The following is an 11,163-nucleotide window of genomic DNA, read 5'->3' as shown; positions in this document are numbered from 1 at the left end:
GATCTGTTCCAGCCTCAGATACTTGGCACCCACACAAAAATAACTGGCTGTGTAACCTTGAGCAAGTTACTTAACCCCGATTGCTTTAAAAAAAAGAGAGAGATAGGGGTAGTTAGCCTCTCTTCACACAGACCACTGTGAGTTGGTACTCCTATTATCAGCAACTCCCTTTGAGAAGACTACATTAGAATAAAAGAAAATTATTAACACCTGTGACTTGTCTTCTCCTGACAAGATCTATGGTGAACCTGTTAGAGGCTGGAGTCCAAAAACTCTGTGTGTTATTTGTGAAAGAACAAGTCATTTAGCCATATTGTGTCTCAGGAAATAAGACTGGAAAAAAAAAATAAAACCCTGAAAAAAGGGGGCAGCAAGGAAGTGAAGTGGGAAGGGTCCTGGGCTAGAGTTGGAAAGGTCTAAGTTCAAATGTGACCTTAGACACTTACTACCTTTGTGACTCTGGGTAAGTCACTTAAACCAATTTGCTTTAGTTCCCCATCTGTAAAAGAAAGTGGAGAAGGAAATGTTAGACCACTACAGTATCTTAGCCAACATCTTGGGTCATTTAAGTAGTTCTGATGTATCTGGCCACCAGACTCAGATGACTACAGAGGAGAAAGTGAGGTTGGTGTCTTTGTACAATCCTCCCTCACTTACATCCAATTACCTTGCATGTCATGGCATCAACTCCCTTATGCCAAGGTCCTCTTTGAGAACATAAGACAAGCAATAACATCTTAGCTAAGAAAAACCCCGAATAGGAACAGGAACATTTGGATATGACTGAAAAAAAATGACTGAAAACATAGCGTAACTCTCTAGTTGCATGATATAAGCAGCTCTTACGCTGAAATGAGGAATCTTTCCTATGAATGTATTTAATGCTCATATATATGTGAAACTTTGGTAGAGTCATTTAAAAGAGCAAAAGGAAAGAAAGGTTGTGAGAGTTAAGACAGATATTTGTTGTTCTTTATAGGAGGTCAGGGAAATACACACATATTTGAAAAATAAGAAAATGGCAGTTCATTAATATTTATAAAATGCCAACTATTGGCCATAGATTTATAGCAGAAAAATCAAAATAAAGTTTGGCTCAGAATAGAAAAGGATTCTTGAGAGGAATAAGGTAGAATTTGTATATTTTAAAGAAGGAAGAAGGGGAAGATAAAGGGGATGGGAATTACATGTAGACATATTTTGAAGTCATAGATACTGGACTGGAAAATTGAACAGTGTTATTCCTGGATGAAAAGGGACATTGGAATAAGCTATACATCTGCATTTACCATGTTTGGAAATGTTAGTTTTCAGGCAACTCACTGTCTCACTGCCATTGTTCTTGGATACACATCAAAGTGGGAAATGTTCTACTATTACTTTTCATATAAAAAGAGAAATCTAAATTGAAAAGATAAATCCCATTCCTTTTTCCCTAATGCATTTCTAACGAACAGACTCCCATCATGACTATCTTAACTCTCAGTCAACTAGGGTTCCACCACTTTTGATTTCTCTCTCTCTCTCCTCTCTCTCTCTCTCATCTCTCTGTTTATCAATTGTTTTTATTTATCTTTTCCAATTGTTTACTCCTTAGAAGATAATTACTACATTGTGCTGTTTTCTAAAGGAACTGGCATGTGTTCCCTGGCAGGCTGGTATACACATAACCCAAGTCCTAAATAGATTGCCCTTTCACTGACTAGTGGCCATGTGCTTTGTAGGGCAATGGACAAAGAAGGCATCTTGCCAACATTAATTTCACAAGTTAACTGTAGCTTCTTGTTATTTGTTAAAAGCATAGTAGATATCACACTATATCATCACTTATATCACTGCACAGTTGCAGTAGGACTATCACTATGATTTTAGCAATTACAATCCAGGATCCTTGGAACTATTCTGGGAGTTCTTATCTAACATCTAGAAAGTAGACATTGCCATGGCCATTGATCCTAAGAAAATTAACTCTAAAAGGATAATAAAATCCTCCATCCTTACATTTCTCTAGGATCATTTAATTAAAACATTCTCTACCAAAAAGTTCTCCCTGACTCATTCTCTACACTGTACCACATTATTGTTCCAGAATACACACACACACACACACACACATACACACACATATATATTTATATAAACAATATCAAGACACATACTTGCAGACATATACATATACACGTATATACAGATATGTATATGTCTATGTATAAATTTGTCTGCATATGTGTATGTAGTATGTATGTGTATATGTGTGTATACACAAACAAGCAAGATAATTAAGAAAAAAAACATGAAAAATAAAAAGGGTAACCCATTGTTAGGCCCCCTTAAAAAGCTTTCTTCATATCTTTATGATGATATGATGATCTATCTCTATCTATCTTTCCATCTATCTATCCATCTATCTATCTATCTATCTATCTATCTATCTATATCTCTCTATGTCTCTCTATCTAATGATATCTTCATAACTTCTTCATATCTTTATCTTCATATTTATCTTTCTAGTTTTTTAAGCTACGTTTTCAACCTGACCCATCTCTTCTAGATTTCTAACATCTTCAATGGATTTCTAGGCTCAGTGATCATATGACTAAAGATTTATGATCTATTATAAAAGGTTTGTATGTGTTCCGGTTTTGAAAACTTATCTGCTATTTAGTCCAGCCCCTCATTTTATAGATAACTGATGCACAAAAATGTAAAATGATTTGTTCAAGATTTCCTAGGTTTTGAAGAGCAGAGTCATTTTTCTGACGACCCTTTTCCCACTTCACTGCCTCTCATTGTCAAAACCAACCAATTATAAAATGGTAATAATTCAGTTTGAAATTATTGTGAAACCAAGTAGACTATTAGAGTCCTTAGTGTTCAGAAAATCTGCCTGACATCAAACCTAAATTCCCTTCTTTGTAATTTCCACTCCACTCATCCTGATTCTATACTACTCTAGATAAGACAAGTCATAATTCTCCCCTCCCCATGCATGTCTCATTCCAAGATTTGTTTTATCCCTTATACTTTTTCATTCCTGTGGTGTTATAGTCTTTGAGTGCATTAATATATTTCCATCAAACCGTTGCCTGAATGCCAAAGATTTAAGTTGATTGCAAGGTTGTGTTTGTTTAGGTTTCATGGTTATACATTACTCTGCAAATCAGTGAAAAGAGAACTCTAAAAATAATTTATTTTCAAAGTATAAACTCAATAAGGATAATTTAGGATCAGTGAATATGAATGCTGTGACTTTGTTTTTTAATTAAAAGATAGATTTTGGTTCTTCATCTGAATCTTTGATTCCAGAGATATAAAGCATTTTAAGCATGTAAACTACTTGTCTTAATATACCTTCAGACATCTTTTGCAATTTATAGCTTCAGATAATTATTTAGGAGTAGAGACTTTAGCTCATTCTCCTACCAGTCCCGTTTTCACTTAACTAGGATATTCCTTAGGCATGACCAAGATTGCCCTTCTTCCTAGTCTGACATTACATTGACCCTACTATGCTTCCTTTCTATTGTTCTTTCCCAATTTCCATGTGCATTTTTTCATTTTCTTGTTGCCATATTCTGTTTCTTTCTAACATTATTTTCCAGCAAATTTCCTAAGTGAAGTCACAGTTGCTGCCAAATTGCTCTGCTCATTATTTTTTTTAAGCAAATGGGGTTAAATAACTTGCTCAAGGTTACAAGGCCAGGTGTTTCTGGGTGGGTGCTAGGGTCTGAGCCCGGGATTCGCTCTCCAGGTCTTCTCAACACTGGAGCCGGTGCTCTTACTTGCTGTGCTACCTGGCCACCCCTGCTCATTATTTTTTGAAGGTAATATATACATTCCTGCCTTCATGCCATTGTACATATCATTTCCCCCAAAGTGTGATGCATTCTTTCTTGGCCTAGCCTTTCAGAAATAGCTTGTTCAAATTGCTGACAATACTACTGTGCTCACCCATAGGGATTCTTCATTGCTCTCAATTTCTATAGCTGTGATTGAAATGACCAGTGAATCTTTAATATGAGCTACATGGTATTATTACCAGTCTTTGAATGTTCCTCTCATCTTCCCACGTGTCTTGAAAACCTCTTGTGTGAAGGGATACAATACCTTGTAATATTCATGGATATTTGATTCCCTGCACAAAAATAGGGACCATAAAGTGGAGGAAGATGATCTCAGATAAGCCTTCCCACAACCCCTTTTCTGGCTGTTCCTTTCTGATTTATCTTTCAGCAAAAGTATGAAAGAAATATTTTAGTTTCCAGTCAATAGACCAGGAAAAAAGAGTGTAGACAAGGAAATTGGCCCACATCTCTACTCACCAGAACAGAGACTGTCCTATATGTTTCATTTCCTAGATGCATAATGAAGATGTTGTATCTTGTGATATAGAAATTTCATGATAAGACACTTTTCCAACCTCTTCCTAATTATGAAACTAAGAATTAATCCACTGTTGTGCATTATTGACAGAAATCAGTCTTTTTCACTGACTGTATGAGGAGAATGGAATTCTCCCCATTTTATAACAAAGTCAGAGACAGAGATGTCCTTCTATTCTGTTTGCAACCAGAGTGTGGTATTTATTCAAAGAATTTTAAATTTGCCTCCAAGCCTTTTGGGACACAGACTCTAGAGACCTTCTATTGATCCTACATATGTGATCTCAAAAGAAATATTTCCAAAAATAGTCTGCATTTCACTTCCAATGAAGGGAATTTTCTAAAAATCAAATTTAGTAATGCAGTTAGAATTTCTTTCACTTTCACAAATATTAACAGAGACTTTCCATAAGATTATGCAATACACAATTTGAAGCAAATCATCAATACTCGATGATTTATACTCATAGGAGTTGCAGTAAGGCTTGGTCAGCATCATCTTAATAAAATTCTTATTGAAAGATTGTAATAAATACTTATTAAGTTCACCTTTCTCAGAACAAGAAAGATACAGCAAATAGTGGACTCACCCCAGTCCCAATAGTAAAATAATTAAGTTTTTGTGTTGGAGACATTTCTAGTCAGTACACTAGGCGATACACATTTGATATGCAGTTACAATGTTCTAAGCATTGTAATTAATGTTGGAGATGTATAGAGGTGTTCAGTTTTAATGGAGGAGCCAATTGTTTTAAGACAACCCAAATCACATGTGACCTGATTTGGATCCCACCATTAAGCCCCTTTATATTTGTCTTTGTTTTTATCATAAACCCTGTAACTACTTGTAACAGCTTAAAGGCGTAGTCCTGGGTAAAAGTTACCCAAGGCATAGTTCTGGCCCCTTATCTTTTCTTAAGTTAGAACTTCCCTAAATCAGTAAGCTTTGAAACAGCAGCATGTATAAGGATTATAGTGCAAGCCTGTACCTAGCAAGGTCCTCCACCCAAGATGCTGATTAAGCAGGGTCCCCCACACCCTTTACCCAAAACATGACCCTGACCTGTTTCATGATCCTAGCCTGTTCGAGATATTCTACTGCCCCTGTGCCCTCCATCCTGTTCTAGGAAGGACCCTGGTCATGTCATTGTACCCTTGCGCTATCTTTTCCAAATTAGCCCTGAACTATGGATCCAACCAATGGCTTTTCTTGGCTTCTGTATATCATTGCTTATGCTAGCTCCCCTCCCCAATTGTAGTTTTTATCCAGGGCTGCCTGATTTGAGTGTATACTCCAGGCAGTTGAGCACTTGATAAAAATATCCACAACAAAATTTACCTAAAAATCCAGATCTCAGCTCCTTCTTATTCTCTTCACAACAGAATAAGCAAACAATAATGAACATATCCAATCTATCCATAGCAAAGAGATCTCCATTGTAATTCAATCTCTTATTAAAAAATTATTCAACTTGTATCAGGTGTGCAATATAGAAGAATAAGATGAGAATTAAAATAGTGTGTAATAGAAAATTTAAAAAAAGATGTACAACCAAAATAAGCTGACATCCATTAATCATCAAGGATATATTGAGTATGTTTAGGTGCTACAGATCCAAAAAAAAAAGTAATAGATAAAAATTCATTTTAATTTGCTGACCTTGTAATATAGTATTAATAATACTAGCAACACATATTTTAATACTTTTTAAAAAAAAATTATTAAGCTATTTGGTAATTACAAACTTGAAATGTACCTATGTTTGCCGGAAATCTCCTGAATGTCCTGGAAAATGTAAGCCTGGTGATCACTACACATGGAATTTTACATTCAGAAGTAAATAAACATTTATTAAGTACTTTCTTCCTTCTAGGCACTTTTCTAAGCAGTAGAAATACAAATACAAGCAGAAAGAAAGACAGCCCTGTCCTCAAAGAACTTATATTCTATTAGGTGAAGAAAACAATAAAAGGAAACTTTCCTCTGAATTTTCCCTGATCTCTCTGTCACTCATGGCATCGTAACCTCACCTATCCCCAAATTCAGTACAGGCTGCTCTGAAAATATGGAGAGCTTCATGGAGAGGAAGGGATCCAGGAGTGAAATACTCATCACACTATTTTCTAGAATAGAAAGCAGGTAAAGAGTTCTAGAAAGAAGAATTGGTGGAATATCAGATGCTACTCCAAAACAATAGCACTAAGCAATGAAAATGTCACTACATAAATACTTATGGAAAATGCCTGTAGGAAATTTCCAGAAAAAAAGGAAGAGTAAGGAACCAAGGCAAGCCTAGATAGACTCTTTTCATTGATATAAATTTGTCAACAGGAAAGGAATAAAAGCAAATCATGGAAATGAGGGAACTGCTCACAAAAAAGTCCATATAGCTAATAAATTTTAAACGAATAATCATTTAAGTCCCTTTTATATGTCCAGCATTGGCACACAGCAGAGAGTATTAAAGAAAAGAGGAAATTTGTGAGCAAATAATTTTTTCTTTTAAAAGGAAGCCTACAAAATTAAGCCTACAGAATTAATAAATGATTTTGAATAAAAAGAATTTAGTGAGATAAAGGATGAGTAGAATAAATTATATTAAACAACAAGCAATATCAGTGCAATAACTTCAAAAAAGATCCAGAATGGTATATAAGAACAATGAAAGGTCAAGAAGGAAATAAAAAAAATAAATGACAAAGATAATGAATCAGTCTTCATTTTTTTGAGAATTTATTTTAAATTTATTTTTATTTTTCAACATTCATTTCCCAAATATTTTGAGTTGAAGATTTGCTTTCCATCTTTACCCTACACCCCACCCCAAGATGAAAATCTACTGAATACCCCTTCCTCCAATCTGTCCTCTGCTATATCCCCCCAACAACCCCTCCACCCCTTTACTTTCTTGTAGGGCAAGATGGATTTCTATACCTCATTGCCTCTATATCTTATTTCCCTGTTGCATGTAAAAAACAATTTTTTTAACATTTGTTTTTCAAACTTTGAATTCCAGATTCTCTCCTTTCTCCCCTCCTCACCCACACCCACTGAGAAGACAAGCAATTCAATATAGCTTATACATGTGTAGTGAAGCAAAACATTTCCATAGTAGTCATAATGTGAAAGACAAAGTATATATTCCCCTGTCCTATCCCACCCCACATTTGTTCCGTTTTCTTCTTTACCCTAATCCTTTTCAAAAGTGTTTGCTTCTAATTACTTTCTTCCCCAATTGAATTCTTTTAATTTCTATTTTGCCTCTGGTTCTATAATATCAGGGAAATTTTGCTTGATGATTTTATGAAAGATAATTTCTAAGCTCTTTTTTAGATCATGGATTTTACACAGTCCAACAATTTTAAATGATCTCTCCTGGATATATTTTTTTCAGGTCAGTGGTTTTTCTGATGAGATATTTCACATCACCTTCTATTTTTTTCATTTGTTTGGATCTGTTTTATACTATCTTGATTTCTCATAAAGTCATGAGCTTCTAATTAGTCCAATCTAATTTTGAAGGAGTTATTCTCTTTAGCAAGTTTTTGATATTCGTTTTCTGTCTGGCAAATTAGGCTTTTTAAGGCATTATTCTTCTCATTTACTTTATTGCATCTCTTTTGCCATTTGAGTTAGTTTATTTTTTAAGGTGTTATTTTCTTCAGTGTATTTTTGGGTCTCTTTTAGCAGGCTGTTGACTCACTTTTCATTATTTTCTTGCATCATTCTCATTTCTCTTCCCAATTTTTCCTTCACTTCTCTTACTTGATTTTAAAAATCCTTCTTGAGCTCCTCCATGGCCTGTAATCAATTCATATTTTTCTTGCAGGCTTTTGATACAGGAGTTCTGACTTCACTGCCTTCCTCCTGTTTCATGCCTTGATCCTTTTTTTCCCCAAAAAGGATTCTATGGTCTATTTGTGCTTCCCTTGCTTGCTCATATTGCCAGCCATTTACTTGAGTTTTGAACTCTTTGCCATGGTAGAACTCTGCTTCCAGAATGGAGAGAGAGAGAGAGCTATGTCTCAAATTGCTGGGGTTTTCACAGCTGCTGGAGCCATTAGCTGGGTTACCTCTCTACAGCCCCAAAAAGCTCTGGCTCACTGGTCATATGCCCCAGGATCTCCACCCAAGTCCATGACCCACATCCAAACAGGTCAAAGCAAGTTTGATTCCCCTCTGACTGGTTGCTTTGTCCTCCTACAACCTGCAGGCTAGGAGCTCTGGAACCAGCCACATGGTGGCAGCTGAGTAGGGGCTGCACCTCTGTTGGCTTCTTGCCCAGAGGCCAAGGGCCATTCCACACTCTTCAATAACCCCCTTCCAACAGAGTTTTACACTGACCTTTTGCTTTGTCTTTGTCATTTATTGGGTTGATAAGTGTGGAAACCCCCACAGCTGCTGCTGATGATTTGTTCTCCAGAAGCTGGTGGCTGCTTATCTGGGCTGCCCTGGGGCTAGAACTGCACAGTTCATGCTGGACTGTGCTTGGTTCACAGCTGGATGCGATAGACCTTCCCTGTCCACCTGTCAGGCTTCTTTCAGTGGAATATTTGTTTCTCTCTGTCACTTTGTGGGTTCTGTAGCTCTAAGGTTTGTTTAGAGTCATTTTTTAACATGTATTGGAAGTTATTGGAGCAGGAGCCCATGCCAAGCTTGTGCTTGTACCCTGCCATATTGGCTCCACCCTAATCAATACATTTTTAATTTAAATAAAATAAACAGAGAATTTGTTTAAATTTTTAGATGAGTCATTTAGAATGTTAATAACTCACTTTAAATAGGTTACCATTAAGGAAGATTTCCATAAAAGTGCAATAACTAAATATTTTAAACTTGTCCAAAGTTTTTTTGGGAAATGTTCCAAATTTGTGGGATATATGAAGGAAAAGGGTTATCCCTATGGAGTATTAATCCATGGTTTGAAAGACCTGATTCCAAGATAAAAGTTGCCGTGTGAAAACATGAGGAAACTCCTTTATTCTACAAATCTTATGCAAACTGGCAAAAGCTCTATGTACTGCCAAACATGACCAAATGAAAAAATTAATCTTTGTATATCTGTGTCACAGGCACTTTTGTTCATTTCATTGCTGGCATTTTGCCTGCATATCATTGATTGCCTAGCATATTATTTAGTTAGTGTGCATTTTTTAAAATTAAATTGCTTTTCTCCCTTGTCATCTTTTTATGTATTCTCTAATTATCTAAAATTACTATCAGAATGATTAAATATGTGTTGTTCTATATCACAGAGACTCTGTTATTATTGCCATTATTTATCTTTGGTTATCTGGACAACTAGATGGTACAGTGGAGAGAATTGGGGTCTAAAGTCAGGAGGACTTGAGTTCTATGAGGCCTCTGATAATCCCTACCTAGGCGATGCTAGGCAGTTCACTTAAGCCTTTCTATCTCAATTTTCTTACCGATAAAAAGGACTACAGAAGATAATGACAAAGCGCTCCAGTATCTTTGCCAAAAAAAAAAAATTCAAATGGAATAACGAGAGTTGGAGACACCTGAAAAAACAGAACAACTTTTTGATCTAGAAAGATAGAAAACAAATTATGCCATATTTTCTTTTTAGACAGAAATTTTCACCTTGTCCTTCAGGATCTGAAATGCTAAGAAACATGTATGTATGTATGTGTGTGTATTATAATTTTTTTTCTTGCTTTTTGGAGGGTAATTGGGATTAAGTAATTTGCCCAAGGTCACATGGCTACTGTTTGTGTGTTTGTGTGTGTGTATGTGTATGTGTGTGTGTGTGTGTGTCTGTGTGTGTATGTGGTGTCTGAGGCCGAATTTGAACTCAGGTCCTCCTGACTCCAGGGTGGGTGCTCTATTCACTGCACCACCTAGCTGCCCTTGAGTATTATATTTTTTTTATTGTTTGATTAAATTGATAGACATTTAGATGCATAAAGACAGTTATCAAAGACCTGAAATTTTTCCTCTAGCATTCCCATACCCAGCTCTTTATCAATACATGTTTGGCTTGTATTAGAGGAACTTCTTCATGTATATCACCCTGAAACAAACTCTCTACTACTTATGTAGGTCCTTCTCATATTGAAGCACTCCAAACTGAGAATTGTTCTCTGTCAGACAAGAGTACAGAAGGCTTCACCCATTGAAGTAGAGGGATATCATGTCTCTTTTAATTTAACTAATATATATATTAAACTACTGCTCTGTGAAATGAAATATAACAAAACTTGCAATTAGGTATTCTCAATTCTTTCCCCCCGGCAGAATGAAAAAATGTTAATCTTTCTATAACTGCATTCAAATCAAGATACCCTCTGTTTCATCGCATGTGTGTGTATTTGGATACTTTATAAATTTATTGGTTTTCATATCATGAATGTTCATTTTAACTGATATTGAAAAGGTGTTGAATGCTTCAAAATTTTCTTGTCATTGAGGTTATTGCCAGTTTTCTTGACTTTTGTCTTGCCACTGGACTTTATTGACTCAGAAGGAGAGACTGAGGTTGACAAATTTTCAGTTCTGTCTTGGATCGACTTGCACAAAATCATGAAAATCTAAATGATTAGAAGCATGAAAAAGCATTGTATACAGGGGCAGCCATATTATTTTAAGAAGAACTTTGTGCAACTAAGTCATTTTACCTCTTATAAGTACCAAACTAGCTACAAAGGACATATGAAGGAAGATACTCTCTGCTTCCAGAGAAAGAACTGGTGAGTGCAAGTATTTAAAGATAGACTTCATATATATATATATATATATATATATATATATATATATATA

The sequence above is a fragment of the Petaurus breviceps genome, unplaced genomic scaffold (genome assembly GCF_028583685.1).
Source record: "Petaurus breviceps papuanus isolate PSGF00001 unplaced genomic scaffold, PetGlider_PUasm1.0 188, whole genome shotgun sequence".
Taxonomy (NCBI): domain Eukaryota; kingdom Metazoa; phylum Chordata; class Mammalia; order Diprotodontia; family Petauridae; genus Petaurus; species Petaurus breviceps.
The sequence above is the reverse complement of the archived record's forward strand: the minus strand, read 5'-3'. Positions refer to the sequence as shown.